We start from the raw sequence: 24,057 nt of genomic DNA on the forward strand, positions 1-24,057 counted from the left end.
GTAGTTAGAACTGCCTTGGCAATAGTGGCCCACCTCTATAATGGTAGACTCTCTCTGTAATGGTGGGTTGCCTAGGCAATGGCAAGCTGCCTCAGCAATGGTGGACTACCTCCATAGTGGTGGAGTGCCTTGGTAATGGCAGACACCACTCCCCCACATAGCTGGACCTTCCCAGGTTCAGCTGTGCTTGCTGTGAAACTCTCAACCCAGGGCGTTTCCAATTACTGTTTTTTTCTTTTTTTCTTTTTTTTTTTTTTTGTGGGGGTGGGACCAGCCGAGCCTGATCACCTGGCTCTCTGCCTCAGAGCCTTTTTTTTTTTTTAAGTTGAATGGTTGACTCTCTCCCAGGTGTTCCCATCACCTGTTGAAAAGGTGCCAGGATCTGTGAAATTTCCCGTGCAGTGATCCACTGCACCGGCTGAGCCAGCAGCACTGATTCATGGAGCTTTTTTGCCCAGGAATCTCCTGTCCTGGCTCCCTGTTTCAGTCCCCTTTTTTTAATCAGATGAATGGGTGGCTCTGCCTTCCTGGAGCTCCCCTCACTGGCTAGAAAGGGACCCAGTCCCGTTTACTCTGCACTGGGAACCGCCCCACCGGGGCACCGGCAAAACAGCCGTGCTGGCCAAAACAGCTGCGCTGGTGACCTGTGGGGCTCCTCCACCTGGGAATCTCCTGGTCTGTGGGCAATAAAAATCCATCTGGAAATGCGGCGTCCACTCACCCTCTGCACTTTCACTGGGAGCTGCAATCCTGAGCTGCTCCTAACCAGCCATCTTGGATCTTCCTTCCTTTATTTTTTAAAGATAGTTTCATGGGGTATAGAATTCGTGATTAGCAGTTTTGTTCTTTGGGCACTTTGAGTGTGTTATCCCACTGCTTTCTGGTCTCCATTGCTTCTGATAACAAATCATTTGTTAAACATGTTGACATTCCCTTGTAAGTGATGAATCATTTTCTCTTGCAGCTTTCAAGATTTTCTCTTTATCTTTGGTTTTTAGCATTTTTACTGTGATGTGTCTATTTGTGGATTTCTTAGTTTTTGTTTTAATTGAATATTATTGAGTTTCCTGGTTGTAGATCTCTTAGTGTTTATTTGACTTGCAGTTCATTGAGTTTCCTGAATGTGTACATTATTTTTTTTAATAAATTTGAAATTTTTCTGCTATGATTTTTATGCATTTTTTTCTTCTCCTTTCCACTCTCCTTTTCTTCTGGTACTCTCATTATGTGTACATTGGTGCACTTGATGTTTCTTATTTCTTTGAAGCTCTGTTCATGTTTATGCATCCTTTTTTTCTCTATACTTTAGATTGAAGAGTCTTCATCAATCTATTTTCAAGTTTCCTACTTATTTTTTCTGCCAATTCAAACTTACTCTGAGCCTTTCTAGTGAATTTTTCATTTCAGTTGCTGTGTTTTCCAAATCCAGCATTTCAACTTGTCTCTTTTTACAATTATATCTCTTTTTGATATTTTTATGTGATGGAATATTATCTTTATACCTTCTTTTATTTCTTTGATTATAGTTTTCAAAAATTCTCTGAATATATTTAGAATGGCTATTTTGAAGTCTTTGTCTTTTAATTTCAACATCTAGTCATTTCTACAAGGAGTTTTGTTGCCTGCTCTTTTTCCAGTATGTAAGTCATATTTTCCAGTTTCTTGCAAGTCATAATGTTTTATTGGAAACTGGTCATCTTAGCTAATATATTGTAGCAGCTTTCCAGGGCTTGTTACTGTTATTTGCTTGTTTACTTATTTAGTGACTTGCTGTTTTCTCATAATATAGTCTATTTCACCCAACAATGTGAAGTCTCTGGTGTTACTATTCACAGGACATAGTCTTAGGTATGCCCACATATACCTGGGATGACAGTGGCTTTGTTTGGGCTCTCTCTAATGGTCTGCTTCCATTAATTGCTGGCTAATTGCTCTATTGTTTTCAGCAATGCCCTTGGACATAAATTGCTCTACAGAATGATCCTATCAAATTTGGGACAAAGGCAATCAGGACCCTACTATTCTTGGCAATGTCTTGGCCAAGGTAGAGACTCCATCCCATGAATGAGGTTGGCCAAAATAAGGGAGCCTACAATTTCAGTCATATTAACTTAGCTTAACCTTGGCAGTAAGTACTTGGGAACAGGAAGAGAAACTGCTGACATTCTGTCCCCCTAGGAACCTAGCCCTCTAACTGGGAAATACGAGGAGAGAGCCCTGTTTTTTGGCTATACCAATCTGGAGCAGAGTTTCTGTGATTCGGATCTAGGAAATGGGAGGTGGGTGTGGGTCTTGATTCAAATACTACAAACTCTCACTACTCTTATCAAGTTTTAGTAGATATTCTTGAATTAATATTACTGCATTTACTATATGCCCTGCAGGCCTCCTCAAGCTGTCATGCTGAACAAGTCAGAATTTGTAATTCTACCTTATGCTAAACATTTGGGATTTTCATTAGTCTTAATTTATTATACTCAGATTGCATTGTGCTTGGAATGTGCAGCAATAAATTAAAAACTGGATTAAGAAGAACATAAACAGGAATAAGTTCCTAGGTACTATCTTCCTGCTACCATTTTCAACCCAAAATAAAGAATGAGTGACAGGTGAGTTAATTAATTTGAGCTGCCTATGGGGTGTTCTACAGAGTGTGATGGTTTCTGCTTCAAGAGATAACTTTTAAACAGACAGAGTCAAGAGTAAGCATAAAAATTGGTTCCCCTATTTGAATCATTGTTTGTTCATCCTCAATTTGCTTTTGTGAGCCAAGGAAGGGTGAAGAGTTCAGGATTCCCATAGCAACCTTTTAGTTTTTATATCAGTTGTACTCATTAAGCATTCTGGGGAATACTGAGGCCTAACTTCTCAAAGAACACAAATTCTTCCTATCACTGGAGTCAAGATGTCTGATTTAGTCTCCCACTAAAATTTGTCATTCCATATCCCATCACTGAGGCCTACTATGATCTTACAAATTACATTTAATGATGTCATTTCTCCCATTTTATATTATTTGAAACCTCTGACAGACAGGATTTGTATCCTCTTTATCAGCTGTCATATATTTTATACATAAAAAATAGTGTCCTATTGATTACTGTTAAATTATAGTTTTTTATTTTATTGTTCTTTTATAACTAGAAAACAGTAATGAACACCTTTTTTTCCCAATATCTTGAATTTCTGCCTACAAAAATTCCTATATCTCCTTGAACAGCATATAATAAAATGCCCCTTAATTTGTCATTTAATCACTGTAATTTAAATAAAAGCTTTATCTGCAAATGAATGTAGATTTCCCTTCCTGTATATTTGAGGTGTGATTAGAAATGGTTTAAGAAATAAACCATAAGCATATAAATTTAGCATTTTTAAAAAAGTGTCTTGATTAGGTTTTTTAAAAAAGCTAAAAATTAAGAGAACATGTAAGGTGAATAACAAAGTTTGTGTTAAAACATGATTCATATTAATCACAAATTAAATAATAGGGTACCTATTGTATCCAAAGGTGCTGACATTGTTTCACTATTTGGAGTGTTTCTTTAAGAATAAAAAAGGTTTTCGTCACAAGGCCCTTATTTTCACCTCAGTCAATCACCTGGTCACTGGTGTGGATTTACCAAAAGATTTCTAACAACTGTTGGGTGCTTACTACATTTCAAATGTTGTTCTCAGTATTTCACATGCATTAAGTTACACATTGCAACCCTAAGAAACAGGCATTATTATTCCCAGTTTATAGGTAATTGGAAATATGCCGTCTGGCTCTAGAGTGCATATTTTTAAATACTAAAATATGTCACTTAATGAGATAATTGACTATTGTTCAAAATACCTATAATCATAAAAGAGAAAAGCTCAGGGGCCCTCCAAATATCTAACTTAAATGCTGAAATTTGAAGAGGCCCAATAAATTATCACCTCCATTCTCTAAGATTTTTTTGCCAAATGAACTATAAAAGTGCAAGGCAGAAAAAGGGGAAAGATATTGTCTTTCTTACTGGTCAAGTGACATTCAAGAATGTGGCTTTCATCAGTAGTGCAAGCCTCAGAATTAGGCAAAGCCACATACCTGTCACCAGTAGTTTCCACATAAGACACCTGTATCTTTAATATTGAATGTGTGATGACTGCATCTGTACATTCCACAAGTGATACCTGCATTCATAAAATTGTGTTTCATGCCTGCATCTGTTAAACTTCAGTATGGTGCTTGCATCTGTAAAACTTGCAGTCTGAAGAAGCAGAGCAAAACACAGGCTTTGTGAGGAAGTCAGCTCTTAAGATGTGGAAGTGAGAAGGAATATTTGGACTACATTCTCCCAGTTTTTCCTTCCAAACTCAACAATCAAATTAAGGCACTTGACCTCCTATATTGCCTGAGCAGTCATGCAGAGTTTAACAAAATGAGTTTCTATTCCAATATTTTTTCACAGCTTCTTTAAGATGTGTAATCTATGACCCTTCTTAAAAGTACAGCCTTTACAATTCTGAACAAAAGAATGCAGACTTCCTTCCTGACTTTGGTGATAAAAATAGAGTTTTCTAATTATTATAAATACCACTATTGTTAGCATGTTCTATACTATTTGACAAAATGTTCTTATTTCCTTCAAGGAGAGGTTTTTCCCAGTGAGAGCTATGTATGGCCATGTTCCTCCATCAGATACCTCAGCAACCTGAACTTCTTTGAGATGCATTTTCTGTGGCTTGATAAAATAGAATAAACATAGAATTTGTAATTCTAAATTTAAATTTCACATGTGCAAGTTTCTAACTGTATTTGAACATGTTCTATATGCTTTTTAAATCTGTTTCTTCATGAATAAAAGTACAAATAATGATAACAATAAACAAATCTCAAGGGTTAGGATCAGATAATACATTTTAGAAAGAGATAAGCACTGTACAAGTCACAATTACATAGCCCTGAATAACACTAATACTTATTTTTGCCATTATTGCTATTAGAGTCATAAAAATATCATTCATAATTGCTATATTTGGGAATACTCCTAGCCAGGTCACATTTCTGAAATATAATGACTATATCTAGAAATACTACTTTTTATTTTTAGTAACAAAAATAGTAGCAATAAGCCTAAAAAGATTTTGTATTAGGCAAAATACCCTAAATAATTTATATAAAATTTTTAAGTCTTAAATCTGGACCAATTAGAGAACTGTGTTGTGTTTATAGAAACTGTTTTTGTAAATTCTAATATATATACAGCTTCATACAACTGTATTTCTACAGAAGATGGGCATGAAATAATTTGTATTTCATAAATTTAAGTTTATTTAAGAGTTTCTCATAATTCCCAATATTCTAACTAATATCCTGACTTTTTTTTTAATTGTACTTTAGGTTCTGGGGTATGTACAGATCATGTAGGATTGCTGCATAGGTACATACATGGCAAGGTGGTTTGCTGCCTTCATCCCCCCATCACCTATATCTAGTATTTCTCCCTTGTTATCCCTCCCTACCCTGCACTGTCCTTCCCCTAACCCTTAACTGACTGCTCTTGTGTCAGTTTGCTGAGAATGATTGTTTCCAGATTCATCCACGTCCCCATGAAGGACATGAACTCATTGTTTTTTATGGTTGCACTGTATTCCATGGTGTAGATGTGCCACCATTTTCTTTATCCAGTCTGTCTTTGATGGGCATTTGGTTTGGTTACAGATCTCCACTATTGTAAATGGTGCCACAATGAACATATGTGTGCATGTGTCCTTATAATAGAACAATTTATAATTGTTTGGGTATATACCCAGTAATGGGATTGCTGGGTCAAATGGAATTTCTATTTCTAGATCCTTGAGGAATTGCCACACTGTCTTCCACAATGGTTGCACTAATTTGCACTCCCACCAACAGTGTAAAAGTGTTCCTATTTCTCCACATCCTCTCCAGCATCTGTTGTCTACAGATTTTTTAATGATCACCAATCTAACTGGTGCGAGATGGTATCTCAATGTGGTTTTGATTTGCATTTCTCTAATGACCAGTGATGATGAGCATTTTTCATATGTTTGTTGGCCTCATAGATGTCTTCTTTTGTAAAGTGTCTGTTCATATCCTTTGCCTACTTTTTAATGGTTTTTTTTTTCTTATAAATCTGTTTTAGTTCTTTGTAAATTCTGGATATTAGCCCTTTGTCAGATGGTAGATTGCAAAAATTTTTTCCCATTCTGTTGGTTGCTGGTTCACTCTGATGATTGCTTCCTTTGCTGTACAGAAGCTCTGGAGTTTAATTAGATACAATATGTCTATTTTGACTTTTGTTGCCATTGCTTTTTGTGTTTTAGTCATTAAGTCCTTGCCTATGCCTATGTCCTGATTGGTTTTGCCTACCCTGACTTAAAAAAAAAAAAGTTTTCAGGAAAGAGAACAGGTTACAATGTCTTTTTATGTCACCCATAATACTTATTTTTAACAGATTGGAGTCTGACTTGATAGAGTATTCTAGTTATATACAGCCAAATGGTGAATAATTAATTACTCCATTCCTGTAGGACTGATCTACTTCCACATTTAGCAATGCAGTTCTTATATCACAGTAATTGGCATTTAATTCTAGATTGAAAGCACAAAATGCTCTCACAAGCTGTCTTAGCCCATTTTGTGCTATAACAGAATACCACAGACTAGGGGTAATTTATAAACAACAGTTCATTTGGTTCATGATTCTGGAGGCTGAGAAGTCCAAAACTGAGGGACTTCCTCTGATGAGGGTTTTCATGCTACATCATCTCTTAACAGAAGGCAGAAGTCAAGCAAAAGGGTGGGAGAGAGCAAGAGATTGAACTCACAACCTCAAACCATTTTGTAATCAGCATTAATCTATTCATCAAGGCGGAGCCCTCATGACATAAATACATCCCATTAGGCCCCACCTTTCAACACTGTTACAATGGGGATTAAGTGTCCAACACATGAACTTTAGGGGACACATTCAAACCACAGCACAAGCCACCCCTTCATTGTGACTCTCCTTTATGAAAGCCAAAGTAAAAGATTCTAATATCCAATATTTGTACCATACTGAGTACCTCAAGGGAACTGTCAAGAAGCCTGACTTGTCATTGCACCAGAGGAAAATACGAATTACTCAAGTGAGCTAAGCAAGACACAAATCTGTATATTAGGTAGTGGTTTATCATGTAGGAACTCAGATGTTCCATGGCAATCCTAAATTGTATGGTTTGTAAATTTTTAGTCTGAAAGTAAGATAGAACACTAATATCTAGGGGGGTGGGGAGTTGGGGAGGGATAGCATGGGGAGAAATGCCACATATAGGTGAAGGGGAGGAAGGCAGCAAATCACACTATCATGTATGCACCTATGCAACAATCTTACATGTTCTTCACGTGTACCCCAAAACGTAAAATGCAATAAAAAAAAGAACACTAATATCTATCTATTATCATGGATATACTTCACCAAAAAGATGACAATAAAAATGATTCTTTAAGACTTGCATTGCTTTTCCCCATATAAATCTGAGAAAAGAAAGAATTTAGTCATATTCTGGTATTTACCAGGCTAAATAGCTCAGACATAGATATTGGCCCTTGCTATATAATAACTTAATGTTTCTTCCCAGACAACCAGATAGTTATTCAGAGAAAGTCTACTTCTCCCACAGCTTCTCACTTATTTAAAATCACCATCATGTACCTCATAAACTTTCTCTTCTCCAGGACTTATTATCTCAGTTTCTTTTTGTTCTTCATCTTGTGGTATGTTCTCAAGCTTCCTTTGCCATCTTTTTTGCTGTCTTCTAGGCCTCTTTAAATTTGTTGATGTTAAAGCATGCTACACAGGAAATTTAGACAGTGCTTTTGGCATAACCTGGTCATCATGGGATGTAATAATAATAGAACTTCCTTTGAGACATCATCTATTTCTATTAATGTGACTGGTATATCAGCTTTGTTACAGCTATCTCCCACCATTAACTTACACAAAGTTTAATCTCAACTAAAATTGTTTTCACAGGTGCTGTCTTATTTACAATTTTTTAAAAATTGACAATAATTTCATAGCCCAGGCATGGTGGCTCATGCCTGTAATCGCAGCACTTTGGGAGTCTGAAGTGGGAGGATCACTTGAGGTCAGGAGTTCACAATCAGTCTGGCCAACATGGTGAAACCCTGTTTTACCAAAAATACAAAAATTAGTAGGGTGTGGTGGATAAATATAAATAAAAATATTACATATATTTATGAATTACAGTGTGATGTTTTCATATGCATATACTTGTGGAATAATTAAGCCAATTTACATATCTATCACCTCATACTTTTTTAAGTGAGGATATTTAAAATCTATTCTTTTAGCAATTTTGAAATATAAAATACATTATTATTAACTATGGTTAGCTTGCTGTGCATAGATCTTGAAAGCTTATTCCTCTTGTCTAACTGGAATTTTGTACCCTTTGGTCAACCTCTCCTCATCAGCCTTTCCTCAGGCCTCTAGTAACAACTATTCGACTTTCTACTTTAACACATTTGATGTTTTGAATGTGGAATCCAAAAAAATCACTTTCACTTACTGCATGAGTGAATTGTGCAGTATTCGTCTTTGTGTGCCTGGCTTATTTCACTTAGCATAATGTTCTCCAGGTTCATTCACGTTGCTGAAATGACAGGATTTTCTTTTCTAAGGCTGAATAGTATTCCATTGTGTAAATGTGTCACATTGTAAAAAACTGATTGATATTTTTAGACCCTTAGGTTGATTTCATGTCTTGGGTATTGTGAATAATATTGCAACAAACATGGCAATGTAGATAGCTCTTTAACATACTGATTACCATTCTTTTGGATATATAGCCAGAAGTGAGATTGCTGGATCATATGGTAATTCTCTTTTTGGTTTTTTGAGAGGCCTCCGTACTTTTCTCCATAATGACTGTACTAATTTATATACTTTCCAATAGCGTGCAGGGTTCCCTTTTCTCCACATATGCACCAACATTTATTATCTTTTACCTTTTTTATATTAGCCATTCTAACAGGTGTGAGGTGATAGCTCATTGCGACTTTAATTGGCATTTTCCTGATAATTTGTGATGCTCTGCATTTTTAAATATACCTGTTGACCATTTGTATGTCTTCTTATAAGAAATGTCTCTTCTATTCCTTTGCCCATTTTTTAATTGGTTGTTTTCTCACTATTTAGTTGAGTTCCTCATATGCTTTAGACATTAACTCTTAATTAGCTGAATGGTTTGCAAACATATTCTCCCATTTCATAGACTGTCTCTTCACTTTGTTAATTGCATCCTTTGCTGTGCAGAAACTTTATAGTTTGATTCAGTATCATCCATCTATTTTTGTTTTTGTTGCTTTTGCTTTTGGGTTATATCCAAAAAATTATGCCCCAGACCAGTGTTGTGGAAATTTTCCCCTATGTTGTCTTCTAGTAGTTTTACAGTTTTGGTGTTACATTTAGGTCTTTAATTCATTTTGAGTTTATTTTCATATATGGTGTGAGACATACCCTTAAAACTTAAGTACAGCCCTTAAAATTTTTCCTATTAAAATTTATCTTTTCTGAAATACTGAGAATGCTGTAAAATCAGGATACTTGTCTGCCTGATTTATTACTGAATCATCTCTTAATTCTTGGCATATACTAAGTAACAAATACACTTTAAATAAATAAATAAATAAATGGTCGAATAAATAAACCTGTCCCATTATCTAAGGTTACTCAAATCCTTTTAGATTTTGGTTTTAATGACCAATGTATTACGTTTTCATTTTAAATTCTGTAATCTAAAAATCTAATCAATATTCCAAGTTCTTATGTAAATGACTAACAATAAACTCCACCACTACCTAGTTAAGGACAGAGCATTCAGTTACATTATTAAAAACCTACCTCCAGGTCAATGTAAGCCCATTAATCAGCAAAATGAATGAGATAAATGAGATTTCCCTTTGAGAGTTCAACCAAATCAACATCTATATGCAGAGCAGGTACAGCAAAGTTGCCTTTAAAAAAACAAAGAAAATGGTTCCATAACTGTATTATGTGCCTAAAACCTGACTGAATGCACTAACTTAAGAATATTTCAGTCAGAAGTGAATTGGAGAAAAGAGAATGTGTTAAAGATCTCTTCCAGTCTTTGTCCAGGTTGTAGGGTAGTCATTCAAACTACTGTAGTCAGACCAACTACAGAATGTCTACTTTGGAGATGGACACCGCCAACCTTTAGGAGTTTACTGACATTAAACACTGGCACCATCTAACTAACTCTCGCTGCTCTGATTCCATCATCACCAAGATACTTGCTTCACTACCTGTTCACTGTGTTACTTTGGGTAATTAAACAAGCTTTGTGCTTCATTAATTCCCCCTCTGTAAAACAGAAATACTCATAGTACCTACTTCATATGATTGGGACTTAAATGGAGGTAAATATATAAATAAAGCTTAGCTATAATAAACACTCTGAAAATAGAAGGAAGAAAAAGTGTGTGCTAGACCTATTTGATCATCCAGACTACTTGACTGATATTGTAAATTAATAAAATGATATGAAGAGCTTTGTTTACATGAGGCAGATTCCTTTAGTTAAAACTGAATATGGAAAATAGTACATTTAGTAGTTTCTTAGCCTGCACATTCAAAGTCTTCTGGGTACCCAGTGAATAGCGTCCTCTCTGGCAGCCTTTTCCCTTACTGGATACCTTACTTTCAAATTTCTACCAAGTAGAGCCTAATTTTATGTTTTGACAAATCCAAGAATCTTTTTATTTCTGATGGAGGTTTTAACTTATTCCTATTAACTATCAAAATTAATCTAGTATTATATGGGATTACTTTGTGTTTTGTGACTTTTACATTTTCTTACTATTTTCTATTATGTCTTTCCCCATATAGAGCATGATTTCCTTGTTTGTTTTTGTTTAAGTCATTTAAAGTCTTCTACCCACCAAGAAGACGCACCTTTCTTCTTCATCCCTATGCAGCGATTAAGACCACAGCCCATAAACCAGTTATTTCCTCATTTCATTATTTAATATTTGATGTTTTCAATTTATCTTTTCTTAGAAAATTTGAAAAAATATATGAAAACACAAAACTATTTTAAGCTCATTTCAGACTCCATCATCCAAACATACCCAATATAGTGTGTTTTTACAGGGACTTATACATACATTTTGGTTTTATTGCTTTAACTGAGTTACAATTGCACATCTTATACTACTCTTTTCTTCTATTCTTGTTACGTAGTATCCAAGATACTGTTTCTATATTTCTACAGTCTCTTTTAGTATTATTATTTTTTTATTGTACTTTAAGTTTTGGGGTTCATGTGTAGAAGATGCAAGTATGTTACGTAGGTATACACTTGCCATGGTAGATGGCTGCATCCATCACCCTATCATCTCCATTAAATATTTCTCTTAATGCTATGCTTCCCCTTGACCCCCACCCTCTGACAGGCCCTGGTGTGTAATGTTCCCCTCCCTATGTCCATGTGTTCTTATTGTTCAATTCCCACTTATGAGTGGGAACATGTGGTGTTTGGTTTTCTGTTCTTGTGTTAATTTGCTGCTGAGAATGGTTTCCAGCTTTATCCATATGCCTGCAAAGAACAAGAACCCATCCTTTTTTATGGCTGCATAGTATTCCTTGGTGTACATATGCCACATTTTCTTTATCCAGTTTATCATTGATGGGCATTTAGGTTGATTCCAAGTCTTTGCCATTGTGCCACAATAAATATATGTATGCATGTGTCTTTATAATAGAATGATTTATAATTCTTTGTTATATACCCAGTAATGGGATTGCTGAGTAAAATAGTATTTCTAGTTCTAGATCCTTCGGGAGTTGACACACTGTCTTCTACATGGTTGAACTAGTTTATACTTCAACAAACAATGTAAAAACATGCCTATTTCTCCACATCCTTTCCAGCATCTGTTGTCTCCTGACTTTTAAATGATTGCCATTCTAACTGGTGTGAGATGGTAGTATTTCAATTTGGTTTTGATTTGCATTTCTCCAATGACCAGTGATGATGAGCTTTTTTTCATATGTTTGTTGGCTGCATAAATGTCTCCTTTTGACAAGTGTCTGTTCATATTCTCACTCTCTCAGTTTTTGATTTTTTTTTTCTATAAATTTGTTTAAGCTCTTGGTAGATTCTGGATATTAGCCCTTTGTCAGATGGGTAGACTGCAAAAATTTTCTCCCATTCTGTTGGTTGCCTGTTCACTATGATGATAGTTCCTTTTGCTGTGAAGAAGCTCTGTAGTTTAATTAGATTCCATTTGTTTATTATGGCTTTTGTTGACATTGATTTTGCTGTTTCAGTCATGAAGTACTAAAGTCATGGACATAGCCCATGCTTATGTCCTGAATGGTATTGCCTGGGTTTTCTTCTAGGGTTTTCATGGTTTTAGGTCTTACATTTAAATTTTTAATCCATCTTGAGTTAATTTTTGTATAAGGTGTAAGAAAGAGATCCAGTTTCAGCTTTTTGTGTATGGCTAGCCAGTTTTTCCAGAACCATTTATTAAACAGGGAATCCTTTCCCTATTGCTTGTTTCTGTCAGATTTGTCTAAGATCATATGGTTATAGGTGTGTGGCATTATTTCCAAGGCCTCCGTTCTGTTCCATTAGTCTATATATCTGTTTTGGTACCAGTACCATGTTGTTTTGATTATTGTAGCCTTGTAGTATAGTTTGAAGTCATGTAGCATGATGCCTCCAGCTTTGCTGTTTTTTGTTTGTTTTTTCTTAGAATTGTCTTGGCTATAAAGGTTCTTTTTTGGTTACATATGAAGGGTTTTTTTTCCTAATTCTGTGAAGAAAGTCAATGGTAGCTGGATGGAGATAACATTAAATCTATAGATTACTTGGGCAGTATGGCCGTTTTCATGATACAGATATTTTCTAAGCATGAGCATGGAATATTTTTCCATTTGTTTGTGTCCTCTCTTATTACCTTGAGCAGTGGTTTTTAGTTCTCCTTGAAGAGGTCCTTTACATCCCTGTAAGTTGTATTGCTAGGTATTTTATTCTCTTTGCAGCAATCGTGAATGGGAATTCACTCATGATTTGGTTCTCTGTCTGTTATATGTATAGAAATGCTTGGAATTTTTGCACATTGATTTTGTATCCTGAGATGTTGCTGAAGTTGCTTATCAGCATAAGGATATTTTGGGCTGAGACAATGGAGTTTTCTAAATATACAATCATATCATCTGTGAAGAGAGACAATTTGACCTCCTCTCTTCCTATCTATCTGAATACCCTTTATTTATTTCTCTTGCTTGACTGCCTGGCCAGAACTTCCAATACTATGTTGAATAGGAGTGGTGAGAGAAGGCGTGCTTGTCTTGTGTTGTTTTTTAAAGGGAATGATTCCAGTTTTCACCCATTCAGTATGATATTGGGTGTGGGTTTGTTATAAATAGCTCTTATTATTATGAGATACATTCCATCAAACTAGTTTATTGAGAGTTTTTAGCATGAAGCATTGTTGAATTTTATCAAAGGCCTTCTCTGCATCTGTTGAGATAATCATGTGGTTTTTGTCTTTGGTTCTGTTTATGTGATGGATTACATTTATTGATTTGCATAGGTTGAACCAGCCTTGCATCCAAGGGATGAAGCCAACTTGATCACGATAAATGAGCTTCTTGATGCGATGTTGGATTCTGTTTGCCAGTATTTTATTGAGGATTTCTGCATTGATGTTTATGAGGGATATTGGCCTGAAATTTTCTTTTTTAGTTGTATCTCTGCCACGTTTTAGTATCAGGATGATGTTGGCCTTATAAAATGAGTTAGGGAGGATTCCCTCTTTTTCTATTGTTTGGAATAGTTTCAGAAGGAATGGTACCAGCTCCTCTTGGTACCTCTGGTAGAATTTGGCTGTGAGATTGTCTGGTCCTGGACTTTTTCTGGTTGGTAGGCTATTAATTGCTGTGTCAGTTTCAGATTTTGTTATTGGTCTATTCAGGGATCTGGCTTCTTCCTGGTTTAGTCTTGAGAGGGTGTAAGTTTCCAGGAATTTATCCATTTCTTCTGATTTTCTGGTTTATTTGCATAGAGGTGCTTGTATTATTCTCTAATGGTAGTTTGTATTTCTATGGGATTGGTGATAATATTCCCTTTATTATTTTTTATTGCATCCATTTGATTCTTCTCTCTTTGCTAACCAGACTAATAAAGAAGAAATCTATTTTGTTGATCTTTTCATAAAACCAGAACCTGGACTCACTGATTTTTTTGAAGAATTTTTTTGTGTCTCTGTCTCCTTCAGTTCTTATCTGGTCTTATTTATGCCTTGTCTTCTGCTGGCTTTTGAATTTGTTCATTCCTATTTCTCTAGTTCTTTTAATTGTGACATCAGGGTATCGATTTTAGATCTTTCCTGCTTTCTCTTTTGGACATTTGGTGCTATAAATTTCCCTCTACACACTGCTTTAAATGTGTCCTAGAGATTCTGGCATGTTGTGTCTTTGTCCTCATTGGTCTCAAAGAACATCTTTATTTCTGCTTTTATTTTGTTATTTATCCATTAGTCATTTAGGAGCAGGTTGTTCAGTTTCCACATAGTTGTGAAATTTTGAGTGAGTTTCTTAATCCTGAGTTCTAATTTGATTGCACTGTGATATGAAAGGCTGCTTATTGTGATTTCCTTGTTTTATCATTTGCTGAGGAGTGTTTTACTTCCAATTATGTAGTCAATTTTAAAATAGGTGCAATGTAGTGCTGAGAAGAATGTATATTTTGTTGATTTGGGGTGGAGGGTTCTGTAGATGTCTATTAGGTCCACTTGGCCCAGAGCTGAGTTCAAGTCCTGGATATCCTTGTTAATTTTTCTATTTAGTTAATCTGTCTAATATTAACAATTGAGTGTTAAAGTCTCCTACTATTATTATGTAGGAGTCTAAGTCTTTTTCTAGGTCTTTAAGAACTTGCTTTATGAATCTGAGTGCTCCTGCATTGGGTGCATATATATTTAGGATAGTTAGCTCTTCTTGTTGCATTGATCCCTTTATCATTATATAATGCCCTTCTTTAACTCTTTTGATCATTTATGGTTTAAAGTCTGTGTTATCAGAGACTAGGATTGTAATCCCTGATTGTTTTTTTGCTTTTCATTTGCTTGGGAAATCCTCCTCCATCCTTTTACTTTGAGCCTACGAATGTCTTTGCACATGAGATGGGTCTCCTGAATACAGCACACTGATGGGTCTTGACTCTTTATCCAATTTGCCAGTGTGCATATTTTCATTGGAACATTTATCCTATTTACATTTAAGGTTGATATTGTTATGTGTGAATTTGATCTTGCCCTTATGATGCTGGTTGGTTGTTTTGCCTGTTAATTTATCCAGTTTCTTGCTAGCGTTGATGGGCTTTACAATTTGGTATGTTTTTGCATTGTCTGGTACCAATTGTTCCTTTCCATGTTTAGTGCCTCTGTCTGGAGGTCTTGTAGGACAGGCCTGGTGGTGATAAAATGTCTCAGCATTTGCTTGTCTGTAAAGGATTTTATTTCTCCTTTGCTTATGAATTTTCGTTTGGCTGGATATGAAATTCTGGGTTGAAAATTCTTTTCTTTAGGGATGTTGAATATTGGCCCCCACTCTCTTCTGGCTTGTAGGGTTTCTGCTGAGAGATCTGCTGTTAGTCTGATGGGTTTCCCTTTGTGGGTAACCCAACCTTTCTCTCTGGCTGCCCTTAGCATTTTTTCCTCCATTTCAACCTTGGTGAATCTGATGATTATGTGTCTTGGAGTTACTCTTCTCAAGGAGTATCTTTGTGGTGTTCTCTGTATTTCCTGGACTTGAATATTGGCCTGCCTTGCTAGGTTGGAGAAGTTCTCCTGGATAATTTCCTGAAGAATGTTTTATTACCCACCTTCTGAAGCCTGCTTCTGTTAATTTGTTAAATTCAGTCTGTATCTCGTTTTGTTCCCTTGCTGGTGAAGAGCTATGATCCCTTAAAGGAGAAGAGGCATTCTAATTTTTGGAGTTTTCAGCCTTTTTGCACTGTTTTCTTCCCAGATTTGTAGATTTATTTACCTTTGGCCTTTGAGATCGGTAACCATTGGATTGGGTCTCCGAGTTGACATCCTTTTAGTTGCTATTAAAATTATTTCTTTCTGTTTGTTAGTTTTCCTTCTAACAGGCCCCTCTGCTCTATGTCTGCTGGAGTTTGCTGGAGGTCCACTACACACTTTGCCTTCCTGGGATTCACCAGAGGAGGCTGCAGAACAGCAAAGATTGCTGCCTGTTCCTTCCTCTGGTAGTTTGTTCCATTGGAGTACCCACCAGATGCCAGCCAGAGCTTTCTTATATGAGGTGTGTGTTGGCCCCTACTGGGAGATATCTCCTAGTCAGGATACACAGGGGTCAGGGAGCCACTTGAGGAGGCAGTCTGTCCCTTATCAGAGCTTGAATGCTGTGTTGGGATATCTGCTGCTCTCTTCGGAGCTGCCAGACAGAGATGTTTAGGTCTGCTTTAGCTGTTCCCACTACCACCCCTTTTCTCAGGTGCTCTGTCTCAGGAAGCTGGAGGCTTTATTTATAAGTCTCTGACAGGCTGCTGCCTTTTTTCAGAGATGCCCTGCTGAGCAAGGACATCTAGTGAGACAGTGAGCCTGCAGCTGCTGAGCTGTGTTAGGTTCTGCCCAGTTTGAACTTCCTGGCAGCTTTGCTTACACCATGGGGTTGAAACTACCTAGTTGAGCCTCAGCAATGGCAGACAGTCCTCCCCTACTGAGCTTGAATGACCCAGGTCAAGCTCAGACTGTTGTGCTGGCTGCAAGAATTTCAAGCCAGTGGATCTTAGCTTGCTGGTCTTTGTGGGGGTGGAATCCGCTGAGCCAGACCACTTGGTTCCCTGGCTTCAGCCCCCTTTCCAGGGAAGTGAACAGTTCTGTATCACTGGCATTCCAGGTACCACTGGGGTATGAAAAAAAACTTCTGTGGCTAGCTCAGTTTCTGCCCAAATGACTGCCCAGTTTCACGCTGGATACCCAGGGCCCTAGCAGTTGTGGTACCAGAGGGAATCTCCTGGTCTGCATGTTGTGAAGACCATGGGATAAGCACAGTATCTGGACTATAGTTCAGGGAACAGTCCCTAATGGCTTCCCTTGGGTAGGAGAGGGAGTTCCCCAGCCCCTTGTGCCTCCCAGGTGAGGCAATACCCCACCCTGCTTCACCTTGCCCTCCTTGAGCTGCACCCCCTGTTCAACCAGGCCCAATGAGATAAACCAGGTACCTCAGTTGAAACTGTGGGAATCACCCACCTTCTGTGTTGATCTGGCTGGGAGCTGCACACTGGAGTTGTTCCTATTTGGCCATCTTGCCCGTATAGTCTCTTTTAAATGGTAGTGTATTATTACATCCAGTGGGTATTCTATAGTTACTTAGCCTTTCCTTTATCATTGAACATTAATGTTGCTTCTAATTTTCTTATATCCTGAATAACATTTTGATAAATATCATTGTACATGGAGCACTTACAAATATTTTTAGGGTGATTTTTATATATTCATAAAGCAAAATCCCTGCATCAAATAGTATGAACAATTCAAATACGTCAATATGCATTGCTTTCTAAAAGAATTACCTAAATTTTCACTGTCACCCTTATAGTGTGCCTGTGCAGCCTTCTTGCCTTCACCAGCTTTGGTAGCCCAAAATATTATATTTTCTTATAACTAAAAAATAAAACCCAACAAAGAATAGGGAAAAAAAAAACTACCTTCAGATTTTGTTTACAGTTCTAATAATATCAGCCTTTATAAGGTAAGAGTAGATAATAAACTTAAGAGTAACTCTGAATTTGATTACATTATTGGGAATTTTAGCTTCTCCATATAAAAAGCTAATGAAGATTTATCTATTGTTTAAACATAAGCAATTTAATGAAAATGACCATATTACCCACATTACAAACAAGCGTTCTGTAATCTCTTGACATTTTCTTATACTGGAGCATGTTGAAAAATTGAATACTCAATATTGACTTTCATTCAAAGGTTATGCTTTTAAGATTACATCTATAAAGCCATAAAGAGCCTCCAGGGGTTTAAAGAGAATTATATGAACTACCTAAAATGAGGACTAAAAAGTAAGTGTTAAGGAATATTGCTGTATTATTCTTTATTTCTAATTTTCTTGAGAATAAGACTTGAGCTTAGCTGGCAGCTAATTGCTATGAAAGAATAATAAAAGAAATTTTTACTCTAGAATATTTTTAATTGCTAAGTGTTTTCTCCCACTATGAGAATACTAGAATGACATCAGAACTTTTTCCACCCAAAGTACTTAGGTAGAAAAGAGTTTTACATGCAAGGAGATCACATGGACACAGGGAGGGAAACATCACACACTGGGGCCTGTCAGGGGTTGGGGAGCAAGGGGAGGGAGAGCTTTAGGAGAAATACCTAATGCACGTGGGGCTTAAAACATAGATAATGGGTTGAGAGGTGCAGAAATCCACCATGGGATATGTATACCTATGTAACACACCTGCATATTCTGCACATATATCACAGAACTTAAAGTAAAATTTTGAAAAAGAATTGTACATGAAAGCAAAAATGTAAAAGATGAGATCCAAGCTTCCTACCCATATTGTGAAAAGGAGAGTGCCAGACATAAGCAGTCACAGAAACCTCAGCTACGGTGCCAATAATTTCCAGTCATGTTCCAAGGAGAGTTCATCTTAATTTATTTATTTTAAATCAAGTCTATCCTACGCAGCATCTTTGAGGCCAGGATTGGTGGGACAGGTAATGATATCAAACAAAACAAATGTCTATTAGGTATTTTTAATTCTAAAAAGATGAAGAATTTCTGCTTTATGGTTTCATTTCTAAATTAAATTGGAAAATGTGGAAGATGAGAAAGCATAACAAAGCTTTCATATCCATCATGTTTGTTCAAAATATAGGTCAATCAAATTCATACCCTATCTTCCAATCTCAAGTAAGTCAATAGTTTCTAATTTTGGCCACTCAAACATTTTATTCAAACAAGCAGCAAAATAGACTCTAATGACTTTATTCACTCATCTTTTAAAGGAGCCGAAGAAAATGAAATGTCCAGAAGGCAGACCATCAAAGAGAAAGAGACAAGAAAGAAAGAGCCTGGGTAATTCATAAGCTGAAAGATCAGAGGTAGGAAAACCAAGAAACAAAACAGATGAGCAATATATAGCTTTCTATTTTATCTTCTTTTCAATTCCTTTGATCATTATTGGTGATTTTAGAATCTTGTTTAATAGGCTGTGTCCCATTTAAATGGACACAGATGTTATAAAAGAGGTTTTCTGGAAAACTACATAAAATGAACCAAAATCCTAACTACAGCAGTTCATAGCCTTGGCTATGCATTAAAATCACCTGGGGAGCTTTTGAAAACAAACAATGTCTCAACCCAGTTTAATCAGAACTTTGGGAGGGAGGCCTGGGCATCAACATATTTTTAAGATCCCCTGGCATTGAATTCTGCCACCAGAGTTAGAAGCACAGCATTCTTGTGACATGGGTAAAGTGACAACCTAATAAGACTTTGATTGGTTAAAGTTGTTTGTGTCTAGATTGGGAAAAAAAAAAAAAAAAAGAAAGAAAATCCTAATTTATCTTCTCCATTTTTCTCCATTTTAAGTGTTAGTAGGAAGTCACTGTTTTCTGTAATATGCAAATTCTAATGAATTTGTAACCACCCATGCACTTTGAAGTTTATTTACCTGATTTCTCTTTCCCCAGAGAATGCTCTTATGTTCCCCAAGTCCACTGTTCATAATTTCCTGAAGTCTCTTTCCACCTCAGCTGGGTATTTGGCTTTAGTCTGTTTGTTCTGCTTTTCCTATGGGCAGTCCCCTCTAAATAATCCCTATTGTTTTCAAAAGGTTCTCCTAACCCCAACACAGCCTCAGTCTTTATATTTTCCATCAGAAACTTTCAACACAATTTCAGTAACAATTTGAACTTAGAGTAGACCTATAACAGAAAAGTAACCTATCATTGCTACTTGAAAGACCACCATGGAAAACCAAGCACCTCCTCCCCATGAGCCCCTTCTTTCTCTCCCTTCTTTCTCCTCTGGTGCCTCTTGTCATGCTGTGTCATGGCAGAAGTTACTGGTTCTTAGCCATTGTCCCCCATCCACAATGGCTAATGCTCATAGTCTAGATCATTATTACCCGCCATTCACGTCCTCTTACCTAGTCTGTGATGTCGCTTTAGTTCTATCAGCTTTGCTCAGGCATTTCCGTGTCCTTTTTGATGATTTCCAGTAAGTAGGGCACTATGGTAGGCTGAGGGCTGCCTCCAGCCCTCTGTGTCTAGACACTTTAGGCAGCATGTCATTCTGCCAATGCAGTGCAAGGATCTCTAGATCCTTTGTTTATTTGTCTGGCCCACACCCAGATATCAAGCACAGATCCCCTCTGACCTCAGATCATCAAAATTATGTAATATTGGCCAAGGGATGGTAATAGAGAGGGTAGGGTACAAGCTAATTGTCAGGAGTCTATTGACTTTTATCTCTTCTCCATCTCTCTTCTCTCTTCATCTCATTACACTTTAACAAATTTAGTTCAGGAAACTGGTTCTGAAATCATCATGCTTCCCAAATGTATTATTTATACCACAAACTTTGACTTTTGCAGCTTAAAAACCTCCTTCTACTTTTGGATTGGGTTGTTCAAAAGTCTACTTAGAAGCTCAAACAACTGCCTTCCTTTTCCTCATGTACACCTGCTATAACTACACCTGAAGGATTAAGCCAAAGTGAAAGCCTCCCCTAAATGGTGAGGGAAGGAAAAGGAAATTAACAGAAACAAAATCTTAGAAATTAATATTGAGACATCTTTTCACACCTGGAAAGAGTGGAAATACTCTGCCAAAGAAAGGGCAAGAAGTTGAGAGCCCTATGAAGATGTAAATGATGCAGGTAAGATTTGGAGAAATGTGAGATATGGCAGCTGACCCCTCAAAAGACAGACTTAGGAGAAGAGACTAGTCCATAAACATCTTGTAGTGAGATACAGCATGTTCTCTTCTCTATAACCTGCAGGGAATCCTTGCTAAATTTGAGATAGTAATGCAAAAATTGTGTTTTACATTAAGGTTGATGTGACGGGGAAAATGAAATAGAAATTGATCATAATTAGGGTAGTAAAGGAAAATAATTGGCAGCCATGCTACTCTTCATAGACTTTCGGTTATATTTCCTAAGGTAACAGATTAACTCATTGGAACTACGTTCCAATATCTTCATCCATGCAAAGGCCCATTTGTTTAAAACTCCATGATCTTAATGACAAAATATATCCAAATTCTTCAACCTTAAAGGGATGTTTATTGGAAGAGTAACAGGGATCATGTTCTGGCAAATTAGTACCCCAAGTAATTTTCTCTATTTGTTTAGGATTATATGACTCTTATCTATTTTTCTATGCACAAAAACATAAGGAACATAATGTATTTAGGGGAGTCCATAGTGCCATATTACTGTAAGGCAAGGCATCAGCTGAAGAGTAGACTAGAGATGAAATTGAAGAACTAGGCATGGCCTGGCCTATTGGAGGCACCCAATCAATGTACATGAAACAAATGCTTGATGATGACTTTTGTTTTGGAGATGTTGTGGGTTATTTGAATGGAAAACACCAGGAAACTAATTGATAAATTTGAAGAACAGGAGAAACTTCTGCCTTGCAAAGGAGATAAACATTACCAGCCTTAAATACTGTCATTGTTGATACATGGAAAGAATAAATTTCCCAGAGAGACTGTGTAGAGGGAAAAAAAAGGAGACTAAGGACAAATGCCTGGGGGACACCAGTATTTAGAAGAATTTTAGGAGAATGAACAGGACTAATCAGAACAGTAATAGGAAAACAGAGCGAGTAGCACTGCACCAAAAATGGCAAAGGGATCTTCAAGAAGTGGGGATTGGTGAAAAGAAACAAAGGCTGTTCTGAAATCAGTGTTGGTAACCAAGAAGCTTGGATTGCTCTCTGTTCTTCATGAACCTGGTTTCTAGGGATGGGCTGAGCAGAGGCAAGGGTGTACTAGCTTGAGGAGCAAATGTGCTATGAGGGTACAGGCAGTGGGGAGGACCACTCCTTAGCAGCCTGTCTTGCTGTTTTTACACAATCTGCTTCTAATGTTCATAGCAATCCATTGTTTGTGAATCCTTCTAAATTCACAAACAATGAATTAGGGAACATTCTCCCTACTTTACAGAGAAGACGAAGACTCAGAAAAAAATTTAAGAAGCCAACTTCCATTTCTGATAATATAGTAGACAGATAATCTGAACAACCTTGTGTGGCAAATCAGCTAACAGTGTTCATTTTATCATAATATTTTATGTCACTTACATATGTTAATTATAAATAATGGTTTACATTAAGTTTTTAAAATTAAATTTACATAGCTAAAGGAGGCCTATATTCAAACTGCAATCTGTCAAGCCAAAAATTTGCATTTTTTGCTAATTATTTGCTTTTAGGGGGATTATTTTAAAAACTAAAATCGTAAAAGTAGCGATTTAAAATGCCAGAATATGTCAGGCTTTTCTTCTCTGAACCTCTTTTATGTCATTTTTCAGGTATTGAAATTACAACTGATCCCTGTTCTCTAACCATAATCTGAGCAACATCAATTAGAGTTGCTCCAGATGATTGCAAATCTATGGTGAGTTTTATTTGTCTAGCAACTTCTTGGAAACTAAGGGAGCCAATTCCTTAATGTTCAGGGTCTGTGTAACTATAAGATTGAGGCTACAGTTTCATTGAAATTTGATGTGAAGTTCAACTAACTTCACTCTCTGAGAAGCAATACTCTCAATTAATGGTGAGGCTCTCAAATCTTCTCTGTATCTTTGCAATAGCTATACCTTATTAGGATAGGCCTAAAGATTGCATAGGAGTCCCAGAAATATTTATTTTGGTTGTATGGGGCCATGTATTGATTAAAACTTTTTCAAAGGAGTACAGAAAAGAGAGAATGATCCTTTACCTCATTCATGCTACATAGGAAGATGCTGGTTAAGATACAACAGATTCACCCCAAGCATTGGCCATGGCTGCCTGCTAACTACCTAAACTATAATGAATCCAGGACCTGCCTGCCTAGTCATACACTGGCCAAGAAGTGGGGTTCTAAAATTTGTCAGAGATATGTTATTGTGGGAGAATAAAACAAATAAATGGAAATTTCCTTTGCTATGTTTGGAAATAATCACTGCTCTCTGCTTGCCTCTTCATCCAAGCATGAATGTCAAGAATTCCAAGCCTGCCTCAAGAAGAGCAAAACACAAGGTTTTATTCTGAAACTAACTAACATTCAGCACAGTTCTATAGCAAAGCATTTTTCAAATTCCCTACTATGTACTTTATAGAAATGATATGATAGATATTGAGCATCATCATAAAATTCTACCAAACTAATGTAGGTAGTAATCACTAGTATTAGTAAGGTGTGGAATAGGTATATTATCTGATTTTTTTAAATAAAGAGACTGAATTTGTAAACTCACTACTTATTTAGAAAATATGATTTAAAACTTTACAAAACTATAGAAAAAACAAATGGCAAGAAAAAGATATACCAGATGAAAATGAGTATTTGGGGTGGTAAAATAATAGATTATTTTTAGCTTATATAGCTCTGTCTTCCCAGTACTAAACAATAGGCATGTTGTTTTTACAATCATTACAAATTAACTTTTAACTTTCACATTTCACATTCATTATTTGCATCAATAGGCTATACGGGATTATCCCAGTAGATGCAAAGCAGGACTAGATTGCAGCTCTGACTCAGAGCAGCATGCAGAGGCTTGCCTTGTGAGTTTTAGTTCTAGTATGACTGAAAGAACAAACCAACAATCCTAAGAGGACCCACAGGCCCTCTGAAGGAAGCAGATAGCCCCTCCAAAACCTTGGAGACACCCCAAATACTGTGAGTGCCACAATTGCAGAAGTGGGAAAGGGAGATCCTCCTATCCCAAATGCACACCCCCACAGGAG

The 24,057-nt window shown here is 36.7% G+C and overlaps 1 long non-coding RNA gene across 1 annotated transcript in view; it reads left to right on the forward strand.

Annotated features, from left to right (window-relative positions):
- The window catches only part of LOC105734458 (uncharacterized), a 294,163-nt gene extending 271,234 nt beyond the window's left edge, over positions 1–22,929 (forward strand). The window contains exons 3-5 of the long non-coding RNA XR_010336560.1: positions 19,094–19,189; positions 20,686–20,969; positions 22,635–22,929. This is a non-coding gene — a long non-coding RNA (uncharacterized LOC105734458). The remainder of the gene's footprint in view (positions 1–19,093; positions 19,190–20,685; positions 20,970–22,634) is intronic.
- The last annotated feature ends 1,128 nt before the right edge of the window (positions 22,930–24,057 follow it).

This window comes from Aotus nancymaae, unplaced genomic scaffold (assembly GCF_030222135.1).
Source record: "Aotus nancymaae isolate 86718 unplaced genomic scaffold, 86718_ANA_hifiasm-v0.15.2.pri h1tg000040l, whole genome shotgun sequence".
Lineage (NCBI taxonomy): Eukaryota > Metazoa > Chordata > Mammalia > Primates > Aotidae > Aotus > Aotus nancymaae.